Raw genomic sequence first — 20,022 nt, forward strand, 5'->3', positions numbered from 1 at the left:
ACGACCAACTGCAATATAATAGTATAGATATGCCCAAGAGGCAATAATAAAAGTGGTTATTATATATCTTTATGTTTATGATAAATGTTTATATATCATGCTATAATTGTATTAACCTAAACATTAGTACATGTGTGATATGTAAACAAACAGAGAGTCCCTAGTATGCCTCTTAACTAGCTTGTTGATTAATGGATGATTAGTTTCATAATCATGAACATTGGATGTTATTAATAACAAGGTTATATCATTGTATGAATGATGTAATGGACACACCCAATTAAGCGTAGCATAAGATCTCGTCATTAAGTTATTTGCTATAAACTTTCGATACATAGTTACCTAGTCCTTATGACCATGAGATCATGTAAATCACTTATACCGGAAAGGTACTTTGATTACAACAAACGCCACTGCGTAAATGGGTGGTTATAAAGGTGGGATTAAGTATCCGAAAAGTATGAGTTGAGGCATATGGATCAACAGTGGGATTTGTCCATCCCGATGACGGATAGATATACTCTGGGCCCTCTCGGTGGAATGTCGTTTAATGTCTTGCAAGCATATGAATAAGTTTATAAGAGACCACATACCACGGTACGAGTAAAGAGTACTTGTCAGGAGACGAGGTTGAACAAGGTATAGAGTGATACCGATGATCAAACCTCGGACAAGTAAAATATCGCGTGACAAAGGGAATTGGTATCGTATGTGAATGGTTCATTCGATCACTAAAGTCATCGTTGAATATGTGGGAGCCATTATGGATCTCCAGATCCCGCTATTGGTTATTGGTCGGAGTGAGTACTCAACCATGTCCGCATAGTTCGCGAACCGTAGGGTGACACACTTAAAGTTGGATGTTGAAATGGTAGAACTTGAATATGGAATGGAGTTTGAATATTTGTTCGGAGTCCCGGATGAGATCCCGGACGTCACGAGGAGTCCCGGAATGGTCCGGGGAATAAGATTCATATATAGGAAGTCATTTTATAAGATTTAAAATGATCCGGAAGGTTCTATGGAAGGTTCTAGAAGGTTCTAGAAAAGTCCGGAAGAAACCACTAAGGAAGGCGGAGTCCCAGAGGGACTCCACCTCCATGGCCGGCCAACCCTAAAGGGGGAGGAGTCCCAAGTGGACTCCCCAAGGGGGGCCGGCCACCCCCTCCCAAGGAAGGGTGGGAATCCCACCTCTAGTGGGAGTCCTAGCTTGGGTAGGTTTCATGTGATATGGAAAGTTTTGGTTTGGGGTCTTATTCGAAGACTTGTAGACCAACTCTTGGGTGTTCCACCTATATAATGAGGGCCAAGGGGAGGGGGCCGGCCACCCCAACAACCACAAGGTGGCCGCACCACTAGATGGTCGGCGCCCCCCTCTCCCCAAACCCTAGCCGCCCCACTACTCCTTCTTTCCCGCACGCTTAGCGAAGCTCCACCGGGATTCTCCACCGCCACCGACACCACGCCGTCGTGCTGTCGGATTCAAGAGGAGCTACTACTTCAGCTGCCCGCTGGAACGGGGAGGTGGACGTCGTCTTCATCAAGAACGTGTGACCGAGTACGGAGGTGCTGCCCGTTCGTGGCGCTGATACGTCTCCGACGTATCGATAATTTATTATGTTCCATGCCACATTATTGATGATATCTACATGTTTTATGCATACTTTATGTCATATTTATGCATTTTCTGGAACTAACCTATTAACAAGATGCCGAAGAGCCAGTTGCTGTTTTCTGCTGTTTTTGGTTTCAGAAATCCTAGTAAAGAAATATTCTCGGAATTGGACGAAATCGACGCCCAGGGGCCTATTTTGCCACAAAGCTTCCAGAAGACCGGAGAGTCAACGAAGTGGGGCCACGAGGTGGCCAGGGGGTAGGGCGGCGTGGCCCCACCCTTGGCCGCGCCGACCTGTCTTCTGGGCCCCTCGCGACGCCCCCTGACCTACCCTTCCGCCTACAAATAGCCTTCGTCGCGAAACCCCCAGTACCGAGAGCCACGATACGGAAAACCTTCCAGAGACGCCGCCGCCGCCAATCCCATCTCGGGGGATTCAGGAGATCGCCTCCGGCACCCTGCCGGAGAGGGGAATCATCTCCCGGAGGACTCTACGCCGCCATGGTCGCCTCCGGACTGATGTGTGAGTAGTCTACCCCTGGACTATGGGTCCATAGCAGTAGCTAGATGGTTGTCTTCTCCCCATTGTGCTTAATTGTCGGGTCTTGTGAGCTGCCGAACATGATCAAGATCATCTATCTGTAATTCTATATGTTGTGTTTGTTGGGATCCGATGAATAGAGAATACTATGTTATGTTGATTATCAATTCATGTCTATATGTTGTTTATGATCTTGCATGCTCTTCTTTATTAGTAGAGGCTCTGGCCAAGTTTTTGCTAGTAACTCCAAGAGGGAGTATTTATGCTCGATAGTGGGTTCATGTCTCCGTGAATCTGGGGGAGTGACAGAAACCTCTAAGGTTATGGATGTGCTGTTGCCACTAGGGATAAAACATTGATGCTATGTCCGAGGATGTAGTTATTGATTACATTACGCGCAATACTTAATGCAATTGTCTATTGTTAGCAACTTAATACTGGAAGGAGTTCGGATGATAACCTGAAGGTGGACTTTTTAGGCATAGATGCATGCTGGATAGCGGTCTATGTACTTTGTCGTAATGCCCAATTAAATCTCACAATACTCATCATAATATGTATGTGCATGGTCATGCCTTCTCTATTTGTCAATTGCCCAACTGTAATTTGTTCACCCAACATGCTGTTTATCTTATGGGAGAGACACCTCTAGTGAACTGTCGACCCCGGTCCAATTCTCTATACTGAAATACAATCTACTGCAATATCGTTTCTCATCGTTTTCTGCAAACAATCATCTTCCACATTATACATCTAATCCTTTGTTACAGCAAGCCGGTGAGATTGACAACCTCGCTGTTTCGTTGGGGCAAAGTACTTGGTTTGTGTTGTGCAGGTTCCACGTTGGCGCCAGAATCCCTGGTGTTGCGCCGCACTACATCTCGCCGCCATCAACCTTCAACGTGCTTCTTGGCTCCTACTGGTTCGATAAACCTTAGTTTCATACTGAGGGAAAACTTGCTGCTGTACGCATCACACCTTCCTCTTGGGGTTCCCAACGGACGCGTGCTGTACGCGTATCAAGCTCTTTTTCTGGCGCCGTTGCCGGGGAGATCAAGACACGCTGCAAGGGGAGTCTCCACATCCCAATCTCTTTACTTTGTTTTTGTCTTACTTAGATTTATTTACTACTTTGTTTGCTGCACTAAATCAAAACACAAAAAAATTAGTTGCTAGTTTTACTTTATTTGCTATCTTGTTTCCTATATCAAAAACACAAAAAAATTAGTTACTTGCATTTACTTTACTTATTTCTGAAGGAGATATGCCCTAGAGGCAATAATAAAGTGGTTATTATTTATATCTTTATGTTTATGATAAATGTTTATATATCATGCTATAATTGTATTAACCGAAACATTAGTACATGTGTGATATGTAGACAAACAAAGAAGTCCCTAGTATGCCTCTTAACTAGCTTGTTGATTAATGGATGATTAGTTTCATAATCATGAACATTGGATGTTATTAATAACAAGGTTATATCATTATATGAATGATGTAATGGACACACCCAATTAAGCGTAGCATAAGATCTCGTCATTAAGTTATTTGCTATAAGCTTTCGATACATAGTTACCTAGTCCTTATGACTATGAGATCATGTAAATCACTTATACCGAAAAGTTGTTTACGACAAAGTTCAAAGAATTGACTACGACAAGATTAGATCTTCTGTAGCAATGCTTAAAGTCTATATGGATTATTCTAGTAATCACTACATATTTCCTTTATGAAGATATGTTAGTAGGATGGCAAAATACATTACTTATCAGTAGTGTGTATTAAAGGTGTATACAAGATACAACCAATTGTTTTGCTAGTCCGTAGAATACTAGATAGGTATACGAACTTCAATTGGATGAAGTGAGTATCACGGAGTTGGAATCTTCACCAGATGAAATAGTCAAAGAATTTTTTGATTTCATCAGAGACGATGAAGAGGCTTGCATTTGTAAGAAATTAAGTGGGAGCGCTAAGACACATTTATAATACTTTATGTAAGTGACATATAGTTGGTTATAAATGATGTAATTATATACTTGATTAAAAGGTTTCATTGAGAAATTAATTTCAATGAAAGGATATGGACTGAAACATATTTAGTGTCAAAAATCTATGAAGATAGATTGAAACACATAATAAGTTTAAGTCAAAGTACATAGAATGGATATTGAAGTAGTTCAATATAGAAATATTAAGAAAATGTTCTTGTCATGTAAAGGTTTAACAAGACTTGAGTGTATCTGACACTCAATGAGTAAAAACACATGAGTGATTATAGATCACAAATAATATGTACACAATCAGATGTTATGTGCTCTTAAAAATGTTATGAGCATGTACCGAATGATTCATGTAATGATCATGGAACAACATTAAGAATCTTCTTGAGTACTTGAGAAGAACCAAGGATATATATATATAGTTTTATATGGAGAAATGACAAAACAAATCGCTGTAAGGTGTTGCACCGATATTAGTTTTGTCACATATGAAAATAAAAGTTCAAATCTCAAATTAGACTAAGTGTTGTTTTAAAAGTAGCACAATGAGCTAGAAGTTGTCTATGCTAGATTTAGAAGAGTTCTAAATATCGTGACGGATTCTACAAAAGAAGCAGAGTATGTCATTGTTTTGACAATGACAAAGGATGTTAAGTCAAGAGGTTCTGTGAGAGCTTGGTGTAGGTCCGACAGCAGTCGAACTTTGAAGCTATATTGTGTGTGACAAGATTAGTGACATATTTCAGACTGCGGAATTAAGGTTCCACCAAAAGACCAAACATATTTAATGCCGACTCATTTGGAAATGAGTGATGCGTTGAGACGCAAATGAATTACAAAATACATACGTTTCTGAGCATGTCAGATCCATTGACTAAAGCTCTCCCTAGGGCAAAGTATGACCAACAATTTAAAGCTTTGGGTGTTAGGTATATTACAATGTAATCTAGATTATTGACTCTAGTGCAAGTGGGAGATCAAGGAGATATGCCCTAGAGGCAATAATAAAGTGGTTATTATTTATATCTTTATGTTTATGATAAATGTTTATATATCATGCTATAATTGTATTAACCGAAACATTAGTACATGTGTGATATGTAGACAAACAAAGAAGTCCCTAGTATGCCTCTTAACTAGCTTGTTGATTAATGGATGATTAGTTTCATAATCATGAACATTGGATGTTATTAATAACAAGGTTATATCATTATATGAATGATGTAATGGACACACCCAATTAAGCGTAGCATAAGATCTCGTCATTAAGTTATTTGCTATAAGCTTTCGATACATAGTTACCTAGTCCTTATGACCATGAGATCATGTAAATCACTTATACCGGAAAGATACTTTGATTACACCAAACACCACTGCGTAAATGGGTGGCTATAAAGGTGGGATTAAGTATCCGGAAAGTATGAGTTGAGACATATGGATCAACAGTGGGATTTGTCCATCCCGATGACGGATAGATATACTCTGGGCCCTCTCGGTGGAATGTCGTCTAATGTCTTGCAAGCATATGAATGAGTTCATAAGAGACCACATACCACGGTATGAGTAAAGAGTACTTGTCAGGAGACGAGGTTGAACAAGGTATAGAGTGATACCGAAGATCAAACCTCGGACAAGTAAAATATCGTGTGACAAAGGGAATTGGTATTATATGTGAATGGTTCATTCGATCACTAAAGTCATCGTTGAATATGTGGGAGCCATTATGGATCTCCAGATCCCGCTATTGGTTATTGGTCGGAGTGAGTACTCAACCATGTCCGCATAGTTCACGAACCGTAGGGTGACACACTTAAAGTTGGATGTTGAAATGGTAGAACTTGAATATGGAATGGAGTTCGAATATTTGTTCGAGTCCCGATGAGATCCCGGACATCACGAGGAGTTCCGGAATGGTCCGGAGAATAAGATTCATATATAGGAAGTCATATTCCAAGTTTGGAAATGATCCGGTGCATTTATGGCAGGTTCTAGAAGGTTCTAGAAAAGTCCGGAAGAATGGCACTTTGGAAAGTGGAGTCCCGAAGAGACTCCACTTGCATGACCAGCCAACCCTAAAGGGGAGGAGTCCAAGGTGGACTCCCCTAGGGTGGCCGGCCAACCCACCTCAAGGAAAGGTGGGAGTCCCACCTTGGGTAGGACTCCCTCCTTGAGTAGGTTTCCCACATATGGGAGGTTTTAGTGTTGGGGTCTTATTCGAAGACTTGGACTAGAACTATTGGGGCTTCCACCTATATAATGAGGGGCATAGAGAGGGGGCTGACCACTTCAAGTCTCAGCCTTGGCCGCACCCCTTAGAGGGCCGGCGCCCAACCCCCCTCTCTCCCCAAACCCTAGCGGTCTCTCTCCTCCACCACATCCCGCACGCTTAAGCGAAGCTCCGCCGGATTTCTCCACCACCACCGACACCACGCCGTCGTGCTGTCGGATTCAAGAGGAGCTACTACTTCCGCTGCCCGCTGGAACGGGGAGGTGGACGTCGTCTTCATCAACAACCGAACGTGTGACCGAGTACGGAGGTGCTGCCCGTTCGTGGCGCCGGAAGCGATCGTGATCAAGATCTTCTACGCGCTTTTGCAAGCGGCAAGTGAACGTCTACCGCAGCAACAAGAGCCTCATCTTGTAGGCTTTGGAATCTCTTCAAGGGTGAGACTCGATCCCCCCTCGTTGCTACCGTCTTCTAGATTGCATCTTGGCTTGGATTGCGTGTTCGCGGTAGGAAATTTTTTGTTTTCTATGCAACGTTATCCTACAGTGGTATCAGAGCCATGTCTATGCATAGATGGTTGCACGAGTAGAACACAATGGTTTTGTGGGCGTTGATGCTCTTGTTATCTTTAGTTTGAGTACTTTGCATCTTTGTGGCATAGTGGGATGAAGCGGCTCGGACTAACTTTACATGACCGCGTTCATGAGACTTGTTCCTCGTTCGACATGCAACTTGTATTGCATAAGAGGCTTTGCGGGTGTCTGTCTCTCCTACTATAGTGAAGATTCAATTTACTCTTCTATTGACAACACTAGTATCACCGTTGTGGTTCAAGCTCGTAGGTAGATTAGATCTTACTCGAAAACCCTAAACCACGTAAAATATGCAAACCAAATTAGAGACGTCTAACTTGTTTTTGCAGGGTTTGGTGATGTGATATGGTCATAATGTGATGATGAATATGTATGAGATGATCATTATTGTATTGTGGCAACCGGCAGGAGCCTTATGGTTGTCTTTAAATTTCATGTTGAGTAGTATTTCAAAGTAGTTGTAATAGTTGCTACATGGAGGACAATCATGAAGACGGCGCCATGAACCTTGACGCTACGCCGACGATGATGGAGATCATGCCCTTTGATGATGGAGATCATGTCTGTGCTTTGGAGATGAAGATCGAAGGCGCAAAGACAAAAGGGCCATATCATATCACATATGAACTGCATGTGATGTTAATCCTTTTATGCATCTTATTTTGCTTAGAACGCGACGGTAGCATTATAAGATGATCCCTCACATTAATATCAAGATAATAAAGTGTTCTCCCCTCGTATGCACCGTTGTAACAGTCATTGCTTCAAAGCATCTCGTGATGATCGGATGTGATAGATTCAACGATTCACATACAACGGGTGTAAGCCATGTTGCACACGCGGAATACTTGGGTTTGCTTGACGAGCCTAGCATGTACAGACATGGCCTCGGGACAACGGAAACCGAAAGGTTGAACACGAGTCATATGGATGATATGATCAACATGTTGATGTTCACCATTGAAGCTACATCATCTCACGTGATGATCGGTTTTTGGTGTAGTGAATTTGGATCGTGTACCACTTAACAACTATGAGGGATGTTGTATTAAGTGGGAGTTCATTAGTAATTAGATTAAACCATGAACTAATTATCATAAACATAGTCTGAGTAGTATTTTGAATTAATTTTGTAGTATTGGCATCCGTTTACTACTATGCGCTAGTCTTGTAATTGAGATAGAAATACTGTTAAAATCTGACAAGAAACTTTACGGATTGGTACCGTATTGTTAAAGAATCAAGAATTAATTAAGTCCTATTGCAAACTTTTAGTAAACCTCACATTGTTGATTCAAAGAGCTAAGGTTTCAATTAGTACCTAAAGTTATCTTGTCTCCGTCAAACTTGAAATTCAAATTTGTTTGAAAAGTAAGGAGCTGAAAATTTAGTTTTCAGAAATAATCAAGGTATGAGATATATGTGATATCTAAGACCTTATTGCAAGATGATAGAATATAATTTGGTGAGACTACATGAACTCATAAGTTTTATGGGAATGTACGAAGGTTGAAGACGCAAGGCGTCACAATCCTCCAACTATTGGGGCACTAACGATATTCGCATATCCATGAAGTGACCATCCTTAATATGCACCGTTACTAAAACTCGTCGTTTCGAAGCATCACGTGATGATCGGGTGTGATAGATTCTACGTGTGCATACAACGGGTGCAAGCTAGATTTGCACATGCAAATACCAAGGTTAAAACTTTACGAGCCTAGCATGTACAGACATGGTCTCGGAAAGTCGTCATGATATGATGGATAAAATTATGAGTGAAATTGTTCATCATATTACAAAGTTACTAATAGTGAAATCTGGAACACTTGTCATATGATGATCAACTTCAAAGTAAGAACCTCAAGGTTATTGGTATTTGACCAACAAACCTAGAAGTTATTAATGTTGAAGTGTTTTTTCTGAATAATGTGGAAAGCTAAAAGAGAAACTGCAAAAGATATTTTGGCAAAAAGAAAAGAAAAGACTAGAAAGTCTAGCTCAGGTGTATATAAATGATATACATGTTATGGTTGTATTCCTAGTTAAGTCACACAATGAAATTCTTGGGTATTAGTACCATATTGGTTGGTATGAAGTATCATACAAAACAACACAATACAAGAATACAATGGCCTAAGTGACTGACAAGGAATATGATAGGAATGCACGTCTGGAACAAAATAAAGTGTTATTATGTTCGTCGTTGACATTCTATCTAGCCCTTAGAATTTATAATAAAGAACTTAATAATTGTTATTTTGCTCTGGTCAAATGAAAACAATGAGTTGTTCAAATTATGACATTACTCCATGTACGATGGATAAGTTATTATAAATCTTAATGGTGAAACACACATACATAAAACTGACGCTAAAATGCCATAAGGCAAATGATTTGAATTCCACTTATTTGTGGAACCGCCATTTAGGTCATGTTAGAAAGGAACGCATGAAGGAACTCCATGCAAATGGATGTTTGGAGTCATTTGATTTTTGAATCATTTGGCGCTTGCAAATCTTTTCTAAAGAGAATGATTAAAATACCGTTCATAGGCCAAGAATTGAACGGACAACAAACTTAGTTGAAAAATACTAATGATGTATATGGTTCATCGAGCATAGTTGTAAAAGTGGAGATTCTTCTACTTCATGAAAACTTTCAACAATGAATTGAGTATATATATGTGGATATATTCGATAAGGAAGAAGTTTGAAACATTTGAATGGATTCAAATAAATTTCAGCATGAAGTGGAAATCATCGTAATAGAAAAGTCAAATATCTATGATTGGATCATGGTGAAAATATTTGAATTACGAGTTTTAGCGAACATCTAAGAGAGTCATGAAATTGTTCTACAACTCACATTTCTTGGAGAATCATAATGATGATATAGTATCCAAGAGATGTATCCAAACCTTGTTGGATTAATGATGAGATAAAATATTATGACGCCATTATATTTTTGTAGATAATGCTTTAGTGACTACCACTTTTACACTGAATAGAGCATCATCATGATCCGTTGAAATGACACCATACAAGTTATGGTATGGGTATAAACCCTAATAGTCTTTTCTTTAAATTTTGGTCTAAAAGTTTACAACCAAAATCGGATAAATGTCTTTGTTGGTTATCCCAGAGAATTAATTGGGAATTCTTCCCACTACGAGACAAAGACAAAAGTGTTTGTCAATGTTTCTTATTTCCGAGAAATTGTTTCTAGTGAAGTATTTGAGTGGGAGGACAATATAATTTGATAAGGTTTATGAAACTGAGCATAATGATCAGAGTAGCACAGCATCGGAATTTGTTTCGGAAGCGGCCACGACGATCATGGCTCCCATGACTACAAAGTGTTTTAGCCATGGAGATCGAAGTACATATTGAACCTTGTAGGTATGGTTTACTTTGTGATCAAATAAATGATTTGTGGACAAAGGATTGATTTTGAACAATGATAAACCAACTACAAACAAAAAAAAGTTATGATGGGCCCTGACTCCGTTAAAATGGCTATACGCCATGAAATCCAAGATAGATGAATACTTTTTGAAAGTAAATAGATCTATAAAATTGATGGACTTGGATGAAATATCCTTGAAGAAGCTTGACTTGTCGAAAAGTTGTTTACGACAAAGTTCAAAGAATTGACTACGACAAGATTAGATCTTCTGTAGCAATGCTTAAAGTCTATATGGATTATTCTAGTAATCACTACATATTTCCTTTATGAAGATATGTTAGTAGGATGGCAAAATACATTACTTATCAGTAGTGTGTATTAAAGGTGTATACAAGATACAACCAATTGTTTTGCTAGTCCGTAGAATACTAGATAGGTATACGAACTTCAATTGGATGAAGTGAGTATCACGGAGTTGGAATCTTCACCAGATGAAATAGTCAAAGAATTTTTTGATTTCATCAGAGACGATGAAGAGGCTTGCATTTGTAAGAAATTAAGTGGGAGCGCTAAGACACATTTATAATACTTTATGTAAGTGACATATAGTTGGTTATAAATGATGTAATTATATACTTGATTAAAAGGTTTCATTGAGAAATTAATTTCAATGAAAGGATATGGACTGAAACATATTTAGTGTCAAAAATCTATGAAGATAGATTGAAACACATAATAAGTTTAAGTCAAAGTACATAGAATGGATATTGAAGTAGTTCAATATAGAAATATTAAGAAAATGTTCTTGTCATGTAAAGGTTTAACAAGACTTGAGTGTATCTGACACTCAATGAGTAAAAACACATGAGTGATTATAGATCACAAATAATATGTACACAATCAGATGTTATGTGCTCTTAAAAATGTTATGAGCATGTACCAGAATGATTCATGTAATGATCATTGAAAAACAGTAAGAATATTCTTGAGTACTTGAGAAGAACCAAGGATATATATATATAGTTTTATATGGAGAAATGACAAAACAAATCGCTGTAAGGTGTTGCACCGATATTAGTTTTGTCACATATGAAAATAAAAGTTCAAATCTCAAATTAGACTAAGTGTTGTTTTAAAAGTAGCACAATGAGCTAGAAGTTGTCTATGCTAGATTTAGAAGAGTTCTAAATATCGTGACGGATTCTACAAAAGAAGGCAGAGTATGTCATTGTTTTGACAATGACAAAGGATGTTAAGTCAAGAGGTTCTTTGAGAGCTTGGTGTAGTTCCGACAGAGTCAGAACTTTGAAGCTATATTGTGTGTGACAGTATTAGTGACATATTTCAGACTGCGGAATTAAGGTTCCACCAAAAGACCAAACATATTTAATGCCGACTCATTTGGAAATGAGTGATGCGTTGAGACGCAAATGAATTACAAAATACATACGTTTCTGAGCATGTCAGATCCATTGACTAAAGCTCTCCCTAGGGCAAAGTATGACCAACACCAGAAAGCTTTGGGTGTTAGGTATATTACAATGTAATCTAGATTATTGACTCTAGTGCAAGTGGGAGACTGAAGGAGATATGCCCTAGAGGCAATAATAAAGTGGTTATTATTTATATCTTTATGTTTATGATAAATGTTTATATATCATGCTATAATTGTATTAACCGAAACATTAGTACATGTGTGATATGTAGACAAACAAAGAAGTCCCTAGTATGCCTCTTAACTAGCTTGTTGATTAATGGATGATTAGTTTCATAATCATGAACATTGGATGTTATTAATAACAAGGTTATATCATTATATGAATGATGTAATGGACACACCCAATTAAGCGTAGCATAAGATCTCGTCATTAAGTTATTTGCTATAAGCTTTCGATACATAGTTACCTAGTCCTTATGACCATGAGATCATGTAAATCACTTATACCGGAAAGATACTTTGATTACACCAAACACCACTGCGTAAATGGGTGGCTATAAAGGTGGGATTAAGTATCCGGAAAGTATGAGTTGAGACATATGGATCAACAGTGGGATTTGTCCATCCCGATGACGGATAGATATACTCTGGGCCCTCTCGGTGGAATGTCGTCTAATGTCTTGCAAGCATATGAATGAGTTCATAAGAGACCACATACCACGGTACGAGTAAAGAGTACTTGTCAGGAGACGAGGTTGAACAAGGTATAGAGTGATACCGAAGATCAAACCTCGGACAAGTAAAATATCGTGTGACAAAGGGAATTGGTATTATATGTGAATGGTTCATTCGATCACTAAAGTCATCGTTGAATATGTGGGAGCCATTATGGATCTCCAGATCCCGCTATTGGTTATTGGTCGGAGTGAGTACTCAACCATGTCCGCATAGTTCACGAACCGTAGGGTGACACACTTAAAGTTGGATGTTGAAATGGTAGAACTTGAATATGGAATGGAGTTCGAATATTTGTTCGGAGTCCCGGATGAGATCCCGGACATCACGAGGAGTTCCGGAATGGTCCGGAGAATAAGATTCATATATAGGAAGTCATATTCCAAGTTTGGAAATGATCCGGTGCATTTATGGCAGGTTCTAGAAGGTTCTAGAAAAGTCCGGAAGAATGGCACTTTGGAAAGTGGAGTCCCGAAGAGACTCCACTTGCATGACCAGCCAACCCTAAAGGGGAGGAGTCCAAGGTGGACTCCCCTAGGGTGGCCGGCCAACCCACCTCAAGGAAAGGTGGGAGTCCCACCTTGGGTAGGACTCCCTCCTTGAGTAGGTTTCCCACATATGGGAGGTTTTAGTGTTGGGGTCTTATTCGAAGACTTGGACTAGAACTATTGGGGCTTCCACCTATATAATGAGGGGCATAGAGAGGGGGCTGACCACTTCAAGTCTCAGCCTTGGCCGCACCCCTTAGAGGGCCGGCGCCCAACCCCCCTCTCTCCCCAAACCCTAGCGGTCTCTCTCCTCCACCACATCCCGCACGCTTAAGCGAAGCTCCGCCGGATTTCTCCACCACCACCGACACCACGCCGTCGTGCTGTCGGATTCAAGAGGAGCTACTACTTCCGCTGCCCGCTGGAACGGGGAGGTGGACGTCGTCTTCATCAACAACCGAACGTGTGACCGAGTACGGAGGTGCTGCCCGTTCGTGGCGCCGGAAGCGATCGTGATCAAGATCTTCTACGCGCTTTTGCAAGCGGCAAGTGAACGTCTACCGCAGCAACAAGAGCCTCATCTTGTAGGCTTTGGAATCTCTTCAAGGGTGAGACTCGATCCCCCCTCGTTGCTACCGTCTTCTAGATTGCATCTTGGCTTGGATTGCGTGTTCGCGGTAGGAAAATTTTTGTTTTCTATGCAACGTTATCCTACAATTTCAACATGTTTCCTTTTAATTTTACCGTAAAAGACATGCCGGTAGGACGCGGGTCTATAATTGGGAGAAATAATATAGAAGAATTTTTCAATCATGTTAGTACCGTTGAAGATTTTGAAGATAGACACTTGGTAGAACTTGCTCCTACTTATGAAATTGCTGCTGCTGCTTTAGTTCGCATGTTGGAAACTAAATTTGTTAATCTCAATCCTATAATCCAACACATGTTTCTTACACTCGGTGATATGGAAGAAGGGGAAAATAAAGATTTTGTTTTAGAAACCCTTCTTAGAGAATTTGGTGGAATAGCAAGAGAGGCTAGAAAGGTCTTTATTAAATATAAGATGCTTGGTTCTTATACCAATTTTGTTAGTCTCCTTGAAAAGATGGACATGGAGAGAGTTAGATACACTAATAATATTAATGATGGTGGGGAGATCAAAGCACCAATACCATGTAAGCTCCTAGCGATGAATGACGCACTAGAAAATAACTATGCTTGGCTTGTTCCTGAAAATTTGTTTGATGAGAGTAGCAAGCCCAAGACTAGTGAAAAGGGAGCCGCTAAAACTTATGTATCCAACATACTATGCATGGTTGAGAAAACTCCAAACTCTGTTGTAGATGCACTATCTCTTGATAATACTTGATACACACTTTCTGCGCCTAGCTGAAAGGCGTTAAAGAAAAGCGCTTATGGAAGACAACCCATGTTTTTACTACAGTACTTTGTTTTATATTTGTGTCTTGGAAGTTGTTTACTACTGTAGCAATCTCTCCTTATCTTAGTTTAGTGTTTTGTTGTGCCAAGTAAAGTCGTTGATAGTAAGGTTCATACTAGATTTGGATTACTGCACAGAAACAGATTTCTTTGCTGTCACGAATCTGGAAAAAATTCTCTGTAGGTAACTCAGAAAATTATGCCAATTTACGTGAGTGATCCTCAGATATGTACGCAACTTTCATTCAATTTTAGCATTTTCATTTGAGCAAGTCTGGTGCCTCAATAAAATTCGTCTTTACGAACTGTTCTGTTTTGACAGATTCTGCATTTTATTTCGCATTGCCTGTTTTGATATGTTCGATGGATATTTCGATTCCATTGACTTTCAGTAGCTTTGTGCAATGTCCAGAAGTGTTAAGAATGATTATGTCACCTCTTAACATGTATATTTTGATTGTGCACTAACTCTCTAATGAGTTGTTTTGAGTTTGGTGTGGAGGAAGTTTTCAAGGATCAAGAGAGGGAGATGATACAACATGATCAAGGAGAGTGAAAGCTCTAAGCTTGGGGATGCCCCGGTGGTTCACCCCTGCATATATCAAGAAGACTCAAGCGTCTAAGCTTGGGGATGCCCAAGGCATCCCCTTCTTCATCGACAACATTATCAGGTTCCTCCCCTGAAACTATATTTTTATTCCGTCACATCTTATGTGCTTTGCTTGGAGCGTCGGTTTGTTTTTGTTTTTGTTTTGTTTGAATAAAATGGATCCTAGCATTCTTTGTGTGGGAGAGAGACACGCTCCGCTGTTGCATATGGACAAATATGTCCTTAGGCTTTACTCATAATATTCATGTCAAAGTTTCTTCTTCGTTAAATTGTTGTATGGTTGGAAACGGGAAATGTTGCATGTGGTAGTGTATAATTAAATACTTGTAGAACATTGAGCTTTGATAACTTGATTCTTTGCAAATGTTTTGAGGTATTTAGATGGTAAGGCTTGCTGGATAAATAAGTTAAAATTAGTAGTGGATTGTTGTCTTTAAGCTTGTGCCGTACTACAAACTCTATTTAAATAGTTGAAGGCGTAGTTGGACTTTATAGCTTTCCATGTCTGAGAGTTCATCATAATAACTAAGTTGTGCTGAAGGTGGAGGGAGCTAGCGGGGTACTTGTGCCACCGTGAACGGCCCTCCTTGGAGTAAATTTTAATCATGCTCTTAATGATGAACCTGCTAGTTGTTTGCAATAAGCTTGTGAGTTATTTTTGACTAATGTTAAGCTACGGTTTTTGGCACTTCCACCATCCAAATTTGCTAGCCTCTTCGGTACTGTGCATTGCCTTTTGCTCACATTGAGAATTGTGCATACTTCGCCGGTACATCCAAACCCGTGGGGGAACTTTCTCTTGTTCTCCTACACATAAGCCCATACATCTCCTCAAAACAGCCACCATACCTACCTACCACAGCATTTCCATAGCTGTTCCGAGATATATTGCCATGCAACATCCATTTTACATTACATGCCATGTTGTCATTTATTATTTATATATTGCTTTGCATGATCATATACAGCTGATGTGTGGTTTACCCATGTTACGCTAGATCATTGCACATACTGCTACACTGGCAGAGGCATACAGTTTCATACATCATGTTTCATTTATTATGAGTTATTTGTACCAAAAAATGTGTTGTCATAATTAGAATGTTGCCCCTAAAAATGAAAAGAGCCGTGGAGGCCATCAAAAAGGAAAAAAGAAGAAAGAAAAAAAATGAAAAGAAAGAAAAAAAGAAAAAAAAGAAAAACGAAAAAAAGAGAATAAAGAAAAAGGGGGCAGCATTACTATCTTTTATCCACACTTGTGCTCATGTTTTAGCACCCGCATTATTCATAGTCATCATTTGTGCTCATGTTTAGCACCTACATTCATATGAGAGAGTTTTCATGTTTTACTAGTATAACTATGTGGGGAATTTACACTATAGAAATTGGGTTGTATATTCCAATGATGAGCCTCCTCAAAAGTGCTCTAGGTCTTCGTGAGCAACCAAGTTGGATGCACCCCCACTAGTTCCATTGGAGAGCTTTCATACACATATAGCTCTATGTGCATCCGTTGCATGGCAATCACTACTCTTTGCATAGCTTCGATCATAAGGCTTCCTCTTGTCTAATGGTCATTTACAGCTTTGCAAGCCTTTCTTCCATTTGGCCTTCCAAACCCCCATTAACGTTCTTTATGCCATAACATCCTGGTGCTAATACCAAATGCTTGCGCTCACCGGTTGAGTAGACTTCGAAACAGTTGATTCATGACGTTCATGTTTATGTTTACTTGACTGAATCCTTCTTATGATGTGAAAATTTACTTGATGCTTGGAATGAAGGATAGAACTTCTATGCTGAATACTTAATACATCTTTAATAAACTTTGTACGGTTGCATGTCTTTAAAGCAATAGTTCATGAAAACTTCTAGCTTGTCTAACTCTTGTATTATCATCTCTTACATCAATATAGACACTTGCTTTGAATGATTTTGATCTCATCTCATATGCTTTACAATAGTATGATCAAGGTTATGATGGCATGTCACTCCAGAAATTATCTTTGTTTATCGTTTACCTGCTCGGGACGAGCAGGAACTAAGCTTGGGGATGCTGATACGTCTCCGACGTATCGATAATTTCTTATGTTCCATGCCACATTATTGATGATATCTACATGTTTTATGCATACTTTATGTCATATTTATGCATTTTCTAGAACTAACCTATTAACAAGATGCCGAAGAGCCAGTTCTTTGTTTTCTCTGCTGTTTTTGGTTTCAGAAATCCTAGTAAGGAAATATTCTCGGAATTGGACGAAATCAACGCCCAGGGGCCTATTTTGCCACGAAGCTTCCAGAAGACCGGAGAGTCAACGAAGTGGGGCCACGAGGTGGCCAGGGGGTAGGGCGGCGCGGCCCCACCCTTGGTCGCGCCGACCTGTCTCCTGGGCCCCTCGCGACGCCCCCTGACCTACCCTTCCGCCTACAAATAGCCTTCGTCGCAAAACCCCCAGTACCGAGAGCCACGATACGGAAAACCTTCCAGAGACGCCGCCGCCAATCCCATCTCGGGGGATTCAGGAGATCGCCTCCGGCACCCTGCCGGAGAGGGGAATCATCTCCCGGAGGACTCTACGCCGCCATGGTCGCCTCCGGAGTGATGTGTGAGTAGTCTACCCCTGGACTATGGGTCCATAGCAGTAGCTAGATGGTTGTCTTCTCCCCATTGTGCTTAATTGTCGGGTCTTGTGAGCTGCCGAACATGATCAAGATCATCTATCTGTAATTCTATATGTTGTGTTTGTTGGGATCAGATGAATAGAGAATACTATGTTATGTTGATTATCAATTCATGTCTATGTGTTGTTTATGATCTTGCATGCTCTCCGTTATTAGTAGAGGCTCTGGCCAAGTTTTTGCTAGTAACTCCAAGAGGGAGTATTTATGCTCGATAGTGGGTTCATGTCTCCGTGAATCTGGGGGAGTGACAGAAACCTCTAAGGTTATGGATGTGCTGTTGCCACTATGGATAAAACATTGATGCTATGTCTGAGGATGTAGTTATTGATTACATTACGCGCAATACTTAATGCAATTGTCTGTTGTTAGCAACTTAATACTGGAAGGGGTTCGGATGATAACCTGAAGGTGGACTTTTTAGGCATAGATGCATGCTGGATAGCGGTCTATGTACTTTGTCGTAATGCCCAATTAAATATCACAATACTCATCATAATATGTATGTGCATGGTCATGCCCTCTCTATTTGTCAATTGCCCAACTGTAATTTGTTCACCCAACATGCTGTTTATCTTATGGGAGAGACACCTCTAGTGAACTGTGGACCCCGGTCCAATTCTCTATACTGAAATACAATCTACTGCAATACTGTTCTACTGTTTTCTGCAAACAATCATCTTCCACACTATACATCTAATCCTTTGTTACAGCAAGCCGGTGAGATTGACAACCTCGCTGTTTCGTTGGGGCAAAGTACTTGGTTTATGTTGTGCAGGTTCCACGTTGGCGCCGGAATCCCTGGTGTTGCGCCGCACTACATCTCGCCGCCATCAACCTTCAACGTGCTTCTTGGCTCCTACTGGTTCGATAAACCTTGGTTTCATACTGAGGGAAAACTTGCCGCTGTACGCATCACACCTTCCTCTTGGGGTTCCCAACGGACGCATGCTGTACGCGTATCAGGCGCCGTGATCAAGATCTTCTACGCGCTTTTGCAAGCGGCAAGTGAACGTCTACTGCAGCAACAAGAGCCTCATCTTGTAGGCTTTGGAATCTCTTCAAGGGTGAGACTCGATAATCCCATCGTTGCTACCGTCTTCTAGATTGCATCTTGGCTTGGATTGCGTGTTCGCGGTAGGAAATTTTTTGTTTTCTATGCAACGTTATCCTACATGAACTAACCGAAAATATGCCATTTTTGGTGAGACTCCAACAAAATTCATCCGTCCCCTGAACTAACTGGATAGAACCTAACCGCTGAAGCAGTTCATTCCTAGAATCTAGCTGAGGACCGACAAGATCACACCTGAACGTCATAGAGGGGGGGAGAAGATTCCATCATCTTCTGCAAAGTATCCCCTTTGCGACGAACAATAGTGTACAAGGCCGGATACTGTTCACGAAGAGTGGTTGTTCCCAACCATATATCCTCCCAGAAACATATCTCCGCCCCATTCTTAATGGAGAAGGACCCAAATGGGAAAAAAGTACTTCTTTGTTGCCATTATGCCAACCCAAAAGTGTGAATCTCCAGGTTTCCACATAACCTGGGATATCGCCTTTGAGCCAACGTACTTTTTCCGCAAAAGTTGTTGCCATACCCCATCCTCTGTTAACAACCTGGATAGCCATTTACCGAGCAAAGTCTTGTTCTTAACTTCAAGATCGTGAACACCAAGTCCACCTTGATCTTTTGGACGACATACAACACTCCATTTAGTTAACCGGTATTTTTTCTTCTCACTATCCCCTTGCCAAAAGAATCTTGATCGGAAATAGTCCAATCTATGCAAGACTCCTTTTGGTAACTGGAAGAAAGAAATCATATATAGTACCATGTTTGTGAGTACCGAATTAATGAGAACTAATCTTCCACCAAGAGATAGTAATTTACCTTTCCAACTAGTAAGACGTTTTTGAAGTCTTTCTTCAACAATTTTCCATTCAGCCAAAGTGAGTCTCCGATAGTGAATCGGAATGCCCAGGTAGCTAATTGGAAAAGAACCAATCCCACAGCCAAATAAATCAGCATATGAGTTGGCTTCATCAACGGCTTCACCGAAGCAAAAACAATTCGCTCTTATGGAAATTAATCTTAAGATCAGATAACTGCTCGAATGCTGAAAGAATTAATTTTAGATTTCATGTCTTTTCCAAGTCATGATCCATAAATAGAATTGTGTCATCGGCGTACTGAAGGATGGCTAAGCCGCCATCAACTAAGTGGAGGACTACA

Source organism: Lolium perenne, chromosome 3, assembly GCF_019359855.2.
Source record: "Lolium perenne isolate Kyuss_39 chromosome 3, Kyuss_2.0, whole genome shotgun sequence".
Classification (NCBI taxonomy): Eukaryota; Viridiplantae; Streptophyta; class Magnoliopsida; order Poales; family Poaceae; genus Lolium; species Lolium perenne.